This window comes from Hyla sarda, chromosome 1 (genome assembly GCF_029499605.1).
Source record: "Hyla sarda isolate aHylSar1 chromosome 1, aHylSar1.hap1, whole genome shotgun sequence".
NCBI classification, from domain to species: domain Eukaryota; kingdom Metazoa; phylum Chordata; class Amphibia; order Anura; family Hylidae; genus Hyla; species Hyla sarda.
The window spans coordinates 612,664,204-612,679,091 of NC_079189.1; the positions used below are offsets into that span (position 1 = coordinate 612,664,204).

Here is a 14,888-nt window from a genome sequence, read left to right on the forward strand (position 1 = left end):
AGTAGAGGGCTCAGAAGGGAAGGAGCGACAAATGGTTTTTGGGGGGCATGTCACCCAGGAAGCCCCTATGGTGCCAGGACAGCAAAAAAAAACACATGGCATACAATTTTGGAAACTAGACCCCTCAGGGAACGTAACAAGGGGTAACGTGAACCTTAATACCCCACAGGTGATTCACGACTTTTGCATATGTAAAAAAAAAATTTTTTACCTAAAATGCTTGGTTTCCCAAAAATTTTACATTTTTAAAAAGGGTAAAAGCAGAAAATACCCCCCAAAATTTGTAACACAATTTCTCCCGAGTACGGCGATACCCCATATATGACCCTAAACTGTTGCCTTGAAATACGACAGGGCTCCAAAGTGAGAGCGCCATGCGCATTTGAGGCCTAAATTAGGGATTTGCATAGGGGTGGACATAGGGGTATTCTACGCCAGTGATTCCCAAACAGGGGGCCTCCAGCTGTTGTAAAACTCCCAGCATGCTTGGACAGTCAGTGGCTGTCTGGCAATACTGGGAGTAGTTGTTTTGCAACAGCTGGAGGCTCCGTTTTGGAAACAGTGGCGTACCAGACGTTTTTTATTGGGGAGGGGGGCTGTGTAGGGGTATGTGTATATGTAGTATTATTTACTTTTTATTTTATTGTGTGTTAGTGTAGTGTTTTTAGGGTACAGTCGCACGGTTCACAGTAGTTTCTCGCTGGCAGTTTGAGCTGCGGCAGAAAATTTGCCGCAGCTCAAACTTGCAGCCGGATACTGACTGTAAACCTCCGCCCATGTGAGTGTACCCTGTACGTTCACATTAGGGGGGGGAAATACCTCCAGCTGTTGCAAAACTACAACTCCCAGCATGTACGGTCTATCAGTGCATGCTGGGAGTTGTAGTTTTGCAACAGCTGGAGGCACACTGGTTGTGAAACACCGAGTTTGGTAACAAACTCAGTGTTTTGCAACCAGTGTGCCTTCAGCTGTTGCAAAACTACAACTCCCAGCATGCACTGATAGACCGTACATGCTGGGAGTTGTAGTTATGCAACAGCTGGAGGCATACTACTTTGGCTGGGGATTGTAGTTATGCAACAACTGGAGACACACTGGTTTGCTACTTAACTCAGTGTTTCACAACCAGTGTGCCTTCAGCTGTTGCAAAACTACAACTCTCAGCAGTCACAGACAGCCAACGGGCATGCTGGGAGTTATAGTTATGCAACCAGCAGATGCACCACTACAACTCCCAGCATGCACTTTAGCTGATTGTGCAAGCTGGGAGTTGTAGTTATACAACAGCTGAAGGTACACTTTTCCATAGAAAAAATGTGCCTCCAGCTGTTGCAAAACTATAAGTCCCAGCATGCCCATGCCCTTTTTGCATGCTGGGAGCTGTTGCTAAGCAACAGCAGGAGGCTGTCACTCATCTCCAACTGCTGCTCTGGCACCACAGGTCAGTCCCTCGCCACCGCCACTCCTGGGGCCCCGATCCCAACAGGGATGCAGGGGATCGGGGTCCCCAGCTGCCGGGGTCAACTTCCCACACCCGCTCACGTCCTCCGGAAGAGGGGCGGAGCAGGTGCGGGAGTGACACCCGCAGCAGGTGCCCTGATTGGTCGGCCGGTAAACCGGACGACGAATCAGGGCGATCGTGAGGTGACACCAGTGCCACCTCACCCCTGCTGTCTATGGCTGTTCGGGGCCGTCAGAGACGGCCCCGATCAGCCAGTAATTCCGGGTCACTGGAGACCCGATTGACCCGGAATCCACCGCAGATCGCTGGGCTGAATTGTCATCATGACCCCCCTGGGCGATATGCCGCGATGCCTGCTGAACGATTTCAGCAGGCATCGGGCACTGGCTCCCCTCCAGATGGCTGTGGTAAGCCGGGAAAGCTCATGAGGTTCTCATAAGTCATGAGTCCTTAAGGACTCGGAAATGAAGACGTATGAGAACGTCATGAGTCCTTAAGGGGTTAAGGTGAAAATGGTCTGAGTCCTTAAGGGGTTAAAAAATATAAAATATATCAGTATGTGTCCCTCCAGGCTAGTTCGCTCCAATGTTCTGACAAAAGTAAGTGCTGTGCAGGGAGCGGGCGAGTTCAGAACAACAAAGAGGAGCAAGGAAGGTAAGTATAGGAGTTTATTCTGTATTACTACAGCCACAGTATACATAGCCATAAGAGGTAACCCCTAGAATCCCCCTTTAATTATCAGTTCCAGACCCTCTCAGTATATGTCTAGATTAGTGCTATTTCTCACAGATTCCTATAGAGCCATGGTCCTGGATCATAGGTGACTATGTGTTATCTCATTATGGATATCCAGTAGAAGTTTAATATGAAGACAAAAATCTCGCTTCATCCCCTTATTTACCATAGTAGCTGAACTTAGGGTGGCATCTGCTCACCAAGCTTATAACCATTGTCACATGCTAACCTGGCAATGGCGATAACAATAGCAAAAGGGATGAGGAACACATGGTGCTTTAGCACTTAATGAAAGAAGGATGTATACTGGGGCAGTGAGATGACATCAGGGTAGCCCAGAATACCTCGTAACTATCACATGACCCCAGGTTTTTCAATCCTTACTCGCATTCATGTGTCATACAGCTCCCAGGCCAATAGGGCACAGCTCAGGGGTGGGTTTAAGAGGCTAATAAAGCCCCATATACTGCGCTGCAGCTGCCAATTTAAAGAGAAAGATAGAGAGCAAGGACTACTGATCCCAGAAAGCCTTTACCAAATTCTATAAAGACAAAAGGAAGCTTAGTAAGAAATTAACCATTGGGCTGACCTAAGACAATGACGTCCTGTCACCTGCAGTGCTGTGTCCAGTTGGTGCACTGCAAATCCCAGCCAGCAGTGAACACGCCCATAAAAGCTATCACATCACAAATACCTAGAAAACTGAGCAAAGCATGTGTGCTGACCTGTATTTTACCATAAATACGTATTATAAGTATTGTAAATGCGGCATAGCCATCTAAAGCTCAGATACGTGTATTTTCTGGGTTTAATCAAACATAGAGTATTTCTACCTGGGTTTAGCCCTACCAGGACCAAGAGCGTACAGGTACACCTTTGAGCCCTGGTGCTTAAGAACCAAGGGCGTACATGTACGCCCTTGTCCTGTTAACGGGGTTTAAACCGTTGTCACAAGTGGTGAACAGGTTAAACCCATTGGGTCCCGGTTGCTAAAGTTATAGGGGTCAGAAGATGACAATTTTAAACATACTAATTTTGGTACATGTAGTTAGTATTTATTTAAAGTAGTAAAATAAAACCTACATAAATTGGGTATCCTTGTAACCGTATGGACCTACAGAATAAAGATCAGGTGTTACTTTTACCAAAAAGTGTACTGCGTAGAAAGGAAGCCCCCCAAAAGTTACAAATTAGTTTTTTTCAATTTCACCCCACAAATATATATATATTTTTTGTTTTACAGTAGATTTTGATGCAGTAGAAGCCTATGGGAGAGGGGACGTGGTGGCTGCAACACACCCTCCGATAGTCTTGCTTTGAGAGGGCGGAGCATGACGTCACACAGGTTAGAGCCGTGATGTCACGATACTCCGGCTCCGTGATCGTGATTCATCAGACCCAGAGCGATGTTTTCTCCGGAGACTGATTCTAACGGGGTGCAGCGTGAAAGATCACGGGGGTCCCCAGCGGCGGGACCCCCGCGATCAGGAATCTTATCCCCTATCCTTTGCATAGAGAATAAGATGTCTTAGGGCTGGAGTACCCCTTTTAAAAGGATTTATTACCCATAACGCATCATTTCGCGGTATTCCGCTTCATCAGGCATATTGGGAACAAGGGAGGTCAGTGGTATTTATATGACACCATTAACCCTTACATAGACATACAAAAGTATATAGACAATACAAAAAAGCATATAAATACAAAAATGTTAAAATACATGAAATCCACAGCGTTTCAACATCGATACAGCACAAGAACCGTCACATGCTAACGTGCGTTTTCAATGGTCTCATTTAAACCGCTCGGAAAGAGTGTTTCAAGTGTAAATATCCAAAAAGATTCTCTATTGATCAATTTTTTGAATCTATTAGGTACATAAGAAGGTGTAGTTTTAATGATAAATACATATAAAAGTTTAAGTGATAAATGGCGGGACACGCTGTGTAGCATGTAACGGTTTTTCACACTTGACCTGTGCTTATTGATGCGGGACCGTGCCGTCTGAACGGTGCGGCCCACGTATTGAAGACTGCATACATACTGTCAAAGTTACTAAAAACATTAATAGAATAAAACATTTTTGGGAAATATTGGAAATAAAAGAATAGTTAGCACACCCGATTATAGAGCTACATTTACACCTAGTTTTGTTGCATGGGAAGGTTCCCTTCTTGACGGCACTTCTTGTATCAGTTGTGTTACTCAAACTGTCATTTTTTAACCCCTTAAGGACATAGAATTTTTAAGTTTTTGCACTTTCCTTTTTTCCTCCTTACATTTTAATGATAACCCTTTAAATTTTCCACCTAAAAATCCATATGATGGCTTATTTTTTGTGCCACCAATTCTACTTTGTAATGACGTCAGTCATTTTACCCAAAAATCCACAGCGAAACGGAAAATAAAAATCATTGTGCGACAAAATAAAAAGGAAAAATGACATTTTGTAAATTTTGGGGGCTTCCGTTTCTACGCAGTACATCTTTTGGTAAAAATGACACCTTATCATTATTCTGTAGGTCCATACGATTAAAATGATCCCCTACTTATATAGGTTTGATTTTGTCGTACTTCTGGAAAAAATCATAACTACATGCAGGAAAATGTATACGTTTAAAATTGTCATCTTCTGACCCCTATAACTTTTTTATTTTCGTGTACGGGACAGTATGAGGGCTAATTTTTTGCGCTGTGATCTGAAGTTTTTAATTGTACCATTTTTTTTTATTGATCTGACTTTTTGATCGCTTTTTATTCATTTTTTTCCTGATGTAAAAAAATTACCAAAAGTACGCTGTTTTGTACTTTGGAATTTTTTTTGCGCGTACGCCATCAACACTGCATACACTGATCTCTTATACTGATCATTGTTATCCCATAGGAGACTATAACACTGCACACACTAATCTTTTACATTGATCAATGGTTTCTCATAGGAAACCATTGATCAATGATTCCACCGCTTGACTGCTCATGCCTGGATCTCAGGAACTGTGCAGTCATTTGGCGATTGGACACCAGGAGACAGGTAAGGGGACCCTCTTCGCGTCCTACAGCTATTCGGGATAGACTTGCATAGCGGGGGCGGGGCATGACGTCACACGGGGGCGGAGTCGTGGTCAGCACCCGGTAGTTTGTGAGCTGGCAGCACGGCGTGCAGCTCAAAGAGGTGGGTGCCGAATGCAAGATTGCAGGGGTCCCCAGTGGCGGGATCCCTGCGGTCAGACATCTTATCCCCTATCCGGAGTACCCCTTTAAACAAAAACACATTGGGCCTCATTTACTAAACGTTTCCCGATCTAGTTTAGTCTGCTTTTTTTCTTTGTTTTTAGGCGCAGTATGTCTGAGACATGTCGCAGACATCTTGCGCCATCCTGCACCCTTATTTTGCACCTTGCCCAACTTTTCCGCTACAAAACCCGAAAAAGGGGCGTGATTTTCCATTTTTCCCGAAACCCGACATATTTACTATCCAAGCCCACCAAAACTCGTCGGGTTTATACGTCGAAAAATCGACCAGCTAAAAGCAGGTCAGTTTTACATTACACAGACTGCTCACATGGGGAATTAAAGGGGTACTCCGGCCCCAAGACATCTTATCCCCTATCCAAAGGTCTAAGGAAATGGATACGTTCATTTTGCTGAGGTCTTGTTATAACAGAAAGAAGCGATCTAAATTTTGCAATGGGAAACTGGCAAACTTTTCCTATAGACATGTTTTGACAATCTCCCTCATTGTTCATGCTGCGTAAAAAATGGTGGAAATCGTTTCCCATGCGTTCCTGCAGGACTTGAGTCCTCAACAGGCGTGACAATAATCTTAAAGGGGTACTCCGCTGAAAAACATTATTATTATATTTTTTTTGTAATCAACTGGAGCCAGAAAGTTAAACAGATTTGTAAATTACTTCTATTTAAAAAAAATCTTAATCCTTCCAGTACTTATTAGCTGCTGAATTCTACAGAGGAAATTATTTTCTTGTTGGAACGCAGTGCTCTCTGCTGACATCACAAGCACAGTGCTCGCTGCTGACATCTCTGTCCATTTTAAGAACTGTCCAGAGTAGGAGAAAATCCCCATAGCAAACATATGCTGCTCTGGACAGTTCCTAAAATGGACAGAGGTGTCAGCAGAGAGCACTGTGCTCGTGATGTCAGCAGAGAGTTCTGTGTTCATGATGTCAGCAGAGAGTTCTGTGTTCCAAAAAGAAAAGAATTTCCTCTGTAGTATTTAGCAGCTAATAAGTACTGGAAGGATTAAGATTTTTTAATAGAAGTAATTTACAAATCGGTTTAACTTTCTAGCACCAGTTGATAAAAAAAAAAAAGTTTTCCACCGGAGTACCCCTTTAAAATAGGAGATATGTGAGAACTCCCTTACTCACTCTGCTACACACATCCTACAGCAGTTCGTTGTGAGATAACATGTGATTTACTAAGGCTCTCTCCCCCCCCCTACCCCCCCCCCCCCCCCTCACCTCAGCACTCCCGACTTCATTTCGTTATTTTGGACTTCAGCCAGGCCATTCTGTGCAACAGATAGGGGGATAACGAAACATAACCCAAGACCCTGTTTGAGAAATTACAAAATGAATTGCAGAAGTGATCTGATTATGGTTCCCACCGCCATTTCACTCTACGGCTGCCGGATACGGTTGCGGTGAGCGAAAACCGCCTACTCCCGTATCCCATCCGGATCCTGCACAAACCCCATTAGTTTAAATGATCCGACCCTAGTAAAATGCTGACCCAGTTCAGATCATTTTTGCCCATATACGGTTCTCTAACCGGACCTATAAACGTGGTATACCACGGTTTTATGCCCGTGTGAAAAACGCATACGGGGCAAAAATGAGCCGACTGAAGTCACTGTTTGACTCCGGTCGGATCATTAAAGTAAATGGAGTCATGGGCTGATCCGGCTGGGGTACGGGAGTGCCAGGTTTGCCCCGTATGTAAAAAATGTGGTGTGAATGCAGCCTTACGGGAGTGTGCGTTTTTCGCTCCACACAACTGTATCCGGCAGCCTTACACTACAAACGTAGTGTGAAGCCACTTCAAAGGTACTTCCAGTACTTTTTAGCAGCTGTATGCTACAGAGAAAATTCATTTCTTTTTGAATATTTTTTTTTTTGTCTTGTCCACAGTGCTCTCTGCTGACACCTCTGTCCGTGTCAGGAGCTGTCCAGAGCAGCATAGGTTTGCAATGGGGATTTCCTCCTGCTCTGGACAGTTCCTGATACGGACAGAGGTGTCAGCAGAGAGCACCGTGGACAAGAGAAAAAAGAAATTCAAAAAGAAAAGAATTTCCTCTGTAGCATACAGCTAAAAAGTACAGGAAGGGTAAAGATTTTTTTAATAGAAGTCATTTACAAATCTGTTTAACGTTCTGGCACCAGTTCATATAAAATTTCCATCGGAGTACCCCTTTAATGTCCCAATTAGGTAAATTTTGCCGACATGTTTGTGTTTAAAATAGTTGCTTCAACTTAGATTGTAGCCTTGTGTTAAAAATGATCACACGTCCTAATAGCAAGCAATACGCCTGTACCATTTTCAGCTGCGACCTAGTCTAACTGCGCATGCGCAGACCTAGTAAGTTACGTGCCAGTAAGGGCCAGAGTGCGATCAGACATCTTATCCCCTATCCTTTGGATAGGGGATAAAATGTTTTTGCCCGGAATACACCTTTAAAGGACAACTGCAGCACAATATACACTTATCCCCTATCTACAAGATAGGGGATAAGTGTTTGATCGCGGGGGTCCGACCGCTGGGACCCCCCTCGATCTCCATAACGGGGCACCGCCATTAGCGCTCATAGTGAGCGCTAAGGCGCGTAGCGTCTGCCTCCCCGCCTCTCCCATAGAGATGTATGGAGGGGGCGTGCCGGCCGCAACGTCATACTGCGGCTGGCACGCCCCTTGCACGGGAGAGCCACGGCATAGCACAGGGGGTCTTAGCCGTCAGACCCCCGCGATCAAATACTTATCCCCTATCCTGTGGATAGGGGATAAGTGTTAATTACTCTGAAGATGTCCTTTAAGCCATACAGGGGAGAACATCCTCCCTCACTCTGCTACACGCAGCATAGAGAAGGTCAGTGTGAGATGAGCTATGATTGTCTACTGCTGTGCCCCAAACTCAACCATGGATTTATCTTTATTTAGTCTACGAAATATGGGGGGAGATTTATCAAAACCAGTGCAAAGGAAAAGTTGCCCAGTGTCCCATAGCAACCAATCAGCTCGCTTCTTTCATTTTTAACAAGGCCTCTGCAAAGTGAAAGAAGCGATCTGATTGGTTGCTAAGGGCAACTGGGCAACTTTTCCTTTGCACAGGTTTTGATAAATCTCCCTTATGGTGACTATTTAGGCCAACCTGTCCAGTGGAAAAGTTGGTGAGTTGCCCATAGTAACCAATGAGATCAATGAGCGCAGACAGAACAGACCTGCCGTGGGGGCTGAAGAGGCACCTACTTTTATCAGGTGAGAAGGTAGTTATACTTTACTTTTAGAAAGTAGGGATGTTCCTTATGATATCTACATGTATGGGGAAAGACTCCGCCACAACGCGCAAGGATTCACAGAAGGGTACCTTTCTGTGGATGTGACAAAACTGAGGGGACAGAAATGTATTGATCTTCCACAGAGCCGTCACGCCCCCACCCATAGACTTGCATAGCGGGGGGCGGGCTTTGACATCACACTGGGGCGGAGTTGTGACGTCACGATACTCCGGCCCCGTGGTCGGCACCCGGCAGTTTGTGAGCTCAAAGAGGTGGGTGCCGAATGCAAGATTGCGGGGGTCCCCAGCAGCGGGACCCCCGCGGTCCGGCATTTTATCCTTTTGGATAGGGGATAAGATGTCTTCGGGCCGGAGTACCCCTTTAAAGGGGGTCATTACAGGTGTTTTGACATGTATGGTTTGGACAACATTACTTAGGTCAGGTAATTTGGAATATAGACGTGTTTCTTGACTTTTTGCAAAGCCTGTGTTGCTATTGACAACATCGACTGTCTTTATAAATTTGCCTTTAAAAATAACAAACCTTTGGAATTATTGATCTTAAAGGGGTACGCCGCTGCTCAGCCTTTGGAACAAACTGTTCCGAACTCTGGAGCAGGCAGCTCGTGACATCATAGCCCCGCCCCCTCAATGCAAGTCTATGGGAGGGGGCGTGATGTCTGTCACGCCCCCTCCCATAGACTTGCATTGAGGGGGCGTGGCTATGAGGTAACGAGCTCCCGGGAACAGTTTGCTCCAAATGCTAAGCAGCGGAGTACCCCTTTAAGGCTGTTAGAATACATAAGGGGGAGATGTTTCGATATCTGTCCATAGGCAAAGTTGTTGTGTTTCCCATAGCAACCAATCAGATCACTGCTTTCATTTTTCATAAGCCTTTTCCGAAGAGCAAGAAGTGATCTCATTGGTTGCTATGGGCAACTCACCAACTTTTCCTCTGGACAGGTTGGCCTAAATAGCCACCATATTTTGTAGACTAAAAAAATTAAAGATAAATTCATGGTTGAGTTTGGGGCACAGCAGTAGACAATCATAGCTCATCTCACACTGACCTTCTCTATGTTGTGTGTAGCAGAGGGAGGGAGGATGTTCTCCCCTGTATGGCTTAAAGGGGTATTCCGGGCAAAAACATTTTATCCCCTATCCAAAGGATAGGGTATAAAATGTCTGATCGCTGGGGGCCCACTGCTGGGACCCCCTGCGTTCTCCCTGCAGCACCCGCATTCTATGCAGGTGCTGCATCTCAAGTTTCGGAAACCTCCGGGTTTCCTGGACTGGAAACGTGATGTAATGTCACGCCCCCTCCATTCATGTCTATGGGAGGGAGCGTGATGGCCATCAAGCCCCCTCCCATAGACATGAATGGAGGGGGCGTGGCGTGACGTCACGTCCCCAGTCCCGGAAACCAGGAGGTTTCCAAAACTAGAGACGCAGCCCCGCATAGAATGTGGGTGCTACAGGGAGATCGCAGGGGTCCCAGCAGCGGGACCCTATCTTTTTGATAGGGGATAAAATGTTTTTGCCCGGAATACCCCTTCAAGCTTTTTGGTGGGGTATGAGAGCACTTATCAATTATATTGGTTTGGGGGGGGGGAGGGGGGTGTATTTCATCAGTTTGAACATTGATAAATAAACATGGTATTTTAAAAAATAGACCAGGGCATTTAAAAATTTTTTTGCATTTTTATCAAAATCATTTTCTCGTACCTAATTACAGAAAACCATGAGGAATCATTGTCCTCCAGCAGTGGTGCACCTGATTCACTGATGGAGGAAACAACAATCATTACACCTACTGCGGTATGTTTACAGCTAGTGTATATACTACGACCCCAAGACATCTTATTCCTTATCCGAAGGATAGGGGATAAGATGTCTGATCGCAGGGGGGGTCCCGATGCTGGGGACCCCCACAATCCAGCATGCAGCACGCACCTGTAAGTACTGCCGGAAGTGCTGGAGGCTCTCAGTCTTATGCCTCCCGACCACGGGGATGAAGTATCATGACGTCATGCCCCGTCCCCTCAATGCAAGTCTATGGGAGGGGTCATCACGCCCCCTCCCATAGACTTGCATTGAGGGGGCGGGGCGTGACGTCACAGGCGTCCTCGTGGTTGGGAGGCATAAGACTTGGAGCCTCCAGCGCTTCCGGCAGTACTTACAGGTGGGTGCTGCAGGCTAGATTGTGGGGGTCCCCCGCGTAGCAGATCAGTGTGTGCACTGTAATAGCCACTATAAAAATATATCGTTAATTAAACCGCACGGTCAATGGCGTACGCGCAAAAAAATTTAGCGTATTTAGCGTATTTTGGGTCACTTTTTATATCATAAAAAAATTAAAAAAGCAATCAAAAAGTCCGATCAATACAAAAATGGTACCGATAAAAACTTTAGATCACGGCGCAAAAAATGAGCCCTCATATTGACCCGTTTGCAGAAAAATAAAAAAAGTTATGGGGGTCAGAAGATGACAATTTTAAACCTATAAATTTTCCGGCATGTAGTTATGATTACGACAAAATCAAACCTATATAAGTAGGGAATCATTTTAGCCGTATGGACCTACAGAATAAAGAGAAGGTGTCATTTTTACCGAAATATGCACTGCGTAGAAACGGAAGCCCCCCAAAGTTACAAAAAGTCATTTTTTCTTCAATTTTGTCGCACAATTAATTTTTTTTTCCTGTTTCGCCGTGGATATTTTGATAAAATGACTGATGTCACTGCAAAGTAGAATTGGTGGCGCAAAAAATAAGCCATCATATGGGATTTTAGGTACAAAATTGAAAGAGTTATGATTTTTAGAAGGTGAGGAGGAAAAAATTAAAATGCGAAAAAACGGAAAAACCCTGCGTCCTTAAGGGGTTAATCAAAACTGTCGCCTGAACAGAAGAAAAATGAATATCCTTAGAAAAAGTGTCTTTGATCAGGTGGGAAGGTGACACTACTAAATTCTAATCAACTGTGTAGAATCTTTGAGATAGGAAGGTAATAAAAACAAATCAATATAGTGTGATAAATTACTAATAAGTGACCCCACACCAGAAATAATAGGGCGACCTGGTGGATTAAAGACTTGTGCAATTTTGGTAAATAATAAAAAATCAGTGATCAATCATTTTTAATTAACAAAAAATCTCGTTCCTTTTTGTTCCACAATGATAAATCTAGAGCACTCTTGATTAGTTTTGTGGTGAACCAGGAGAGTTGTAGTGTAGGGGTGTTGCAATGGTAGTACAGGGTCTGGTGGTATTAACCCTTAATTGTCGTGACGCCAGGGTGAGGTTTGCTTAGTATTAAAGGTCCTGCCGCCAACTGTCAGGGATAATAAACGGAATGTCCACAGCAGATTTTAGGAAATAACTGGATAACTTTACTTGAACTTGTATGCAACAGTCTTTACAATTATGTAGTCTCTTTAGAGGTAACCGGGATGCAGGTTCCTCACAGGCTTTGCTGAGACTAGCGGTAATGAGCTTTGTGCAGGCCACTGTGCTACTAATTATAGGATAGTAGTCACACAGGATTTGTAGATAGAGCTTTGTAACTCACGGTTTTAGTGGCTGCTGGTTCTTTCAGGCTTTGGCCTAGATGAATTGAGATTTGTGCTGAAATTGTGTTTGGCTTGAATCCAGAAGATAAGAGAGTGAATTTAATGACTACAGCCCCTTATATATTAAAGGAGTAGTCCAGTAGTGAACAAGTGGTGAACAACTTATCCCCTATCCCCCCCCCCCCCCCCCGCGATCTCCTGTACGGGGCCCTGGCAGCCCGCGCGAAGGGGGCGTGTCGACCCCCGCACGAAGCGGCGGCCGACACGCCCCCTCAATACAACTCTATGGCAGAGCCGGAGCGCTGTCTTCGGCAATCTCCGGCTCTGCCATAGCGATGTATTGAAGGGGCATGTCAGCCGCCGCTTCGTGCGGGGGTCGACACCCGATATCTGGCCGGAGAGCCTGGCCCCCGTACAGAGAGATCGTAGGGGGCCCCACCGGTCGGACCCCCCGCGATCTCAAACTTATCCCCTATCCTTAGGATAGGGGATAAGTTTTTCACCACTGGACTACCCCTTTAAGGAGGCTGGACTAAGCTCATTGGCCAGAAAACCTGTAGGTCCTGAACCCAGTGAACTCTGGGTACACCACATGACCCAGTAAGGTCCTTAAACATCTGTACATTCACACTGTAGATCACATGACCTGGGAAGGTCCTATACATTTATATTACCTATACATTAAATACATATAAACACAATTTATATGAGATGACATGGGGTAAGCCCTGCAGGAGAGCCCTACGGAAATGCCCTTTTCAAAATTGCAACACCGCCCTCCTTGTCAGCGGGGTGGACAATTATTTTAGAATTATTTTGCAAATCTTTAAAGGGGTACTCTGGCCCTAAGACATCTTATAAGATGTCTGACCGCGGGGGTCCCGCTGTTGAGGACCCCCGCAATCTTGCATTCGGCACCCACCTCTCTGAGCTGCACGCCGTGCTGCCAGCTCACAAACTGCTGGGTGCCGCCCCGCCCCCTCCCATAGACTTGCGATGTCACGATACTCAGGCCCCGTGGTCGGCACCCGGCAGTTTGTGAGCTGGCAGCGTGGCGTGCAGCTCAAAGAGGTGGGTGCCGAATGCAAGATTGCGCTGAAGCTCCGTGTGACGTGCCGGGCTAACCGGTACAGGTGTTCGGTCCCTGGGCTGTATTCTTCTTACTTCCGGTTAGCCCGGCACGTCACACGGAGCTTCAGCCTATCACCAGCCGCAGTGATGTCCCGCCTCGGCCAGTGATAGGCTGAAGCTCCGTGTGACGTGCCGGGCTAACCGGAAGTAAGAAGAATACAGCCCGGGGACCGAACACCTGTACCGGAGCTCCGGGGGCTCGTTGGCAGGTAAGATAAAGTGCGTTTTCTTTTATTTTGCAGCCCGGACGGGATAACATGAAAAAAGTGTGCGCCGGAGTACTCCTTTAATTACAGAAGTGTTATTTACCGCATTAAAAACTAGATTAGGTTGTTGTTGGTTTTTTTTTAAGTCTGGACTGGGACCTACTTGTTCTGCGTTTTTTTTCAGCCTCTAAAGTGAATTTTCTTATTACTGATTTCCCTTGGACAGGTTGGAAATATTGGGTGATGCGATAGTAGGTCGCACGCTCTCTTGGATTTGATGAAGTGCTGACAATTACAGGACAGGGGTACAGAAAATGAATAGAATCAGAGCTATTTTCAGTAGTGTTATTAACCATAGTTGGTATAGATACATCATGTTCCGTAAGGATAGAACTACTATTTTCCTCAACAGTAGAAACTTCAGAATAAGATACATCCATACTATTGGGGGTAATCGGAGAGTCCGAGAGGCATGTGCGGCAACAGCCAACAATGTGTCAGCTGAACCAGCAACTCCCGCTCATGTGGACAACATACTGCTCGGATCGGAAGAGACAACAGAAATGACACCAATAATTTCATGACTAATTTTAATTGTGCTGCGAACGATATCAAGCGAATCCATGGAAAATATTACTCCATTTTAAAGGATGACCCTGTATTGGGTGATCATCTCCCAGCTTAGCCTGGGGTTACATTTCGCAGGTCTATGAACCTGCAAAATGTAATTGTCCCCAATAGATAAAAAAATGACAGTATGAGAAAAAAAATTGGGGAACACAACATGTTAGTGAGATCGGCCGGCTGCTGGATCGGGCTGCTTCAAGTTCCTCAAGGACTTCCTTTCCCATCCTCACCTCTGCGGCCGCCATCTTTTCCATCACCAGAACTGTCTCATACTCTGGGAGCATCCACAGTGTTGGTGAGTGACTCTTGTATCTCCATTAGCCATCCTGGGACTTGTAGTCCGCCAACCTCAGCAAGTATTGACCCCGCCTCCTCTGACTCCCGTTCCAGTCCCTGCAATGGGCCCTCACCAACACCTATGTGTTTCCATCTCCCCTCCAGTTGCCTGTCCTACCATGGTGACCCCTGCATCTGCCTGTCTAAGCAACAGAGGGTAGCTGATAGGGGTAAGCTGAATGTTGGGGCACGACCTTTGCTCCTGAAGAGGGTGTCCCCTTGCAGAAGGGGTCCTCTGTCCTCCCCGCTATGGCAACCACAGCATGGGTTATGATCTCTGATTCCGACCTGGACTGCTTTGGGCCCTTCT

General features: G+C 45.7%; 1 protein-coding gene and 1 long non-coding RNA gene across 2 annotated transcripts in view; one reads left to right on the plus strand and one right to left on the minus strand.

The window, feature by feature from the left end:
• The window catches only part of LOC130306975 (oocyte zinc finger protein XlCOF7.1-like), a 308,614-nt gene that overhangs the window by 166,486 nt on the left and 127,240 nt on the right, over positions 1-14,888 (minus strand). The gene's annotated exons all lie outside the window — the stretch shown is intronic.
• Positions 8,556-14,888, plus strand: part of LOC130298857 (uncharacterized) — an 85,255-nt gene continuing 78,922 nt past the window's right edge. Inside the window, exon 1 of the long non-coding RNA XR_008850149.1 lies at positions 8,556-8,688. This is a non-coding gene — a long non-coding RNA (uncharacterized LOC130298857). The remainder of the gene's footprint in view (positions 8,689-14,888) is intronic.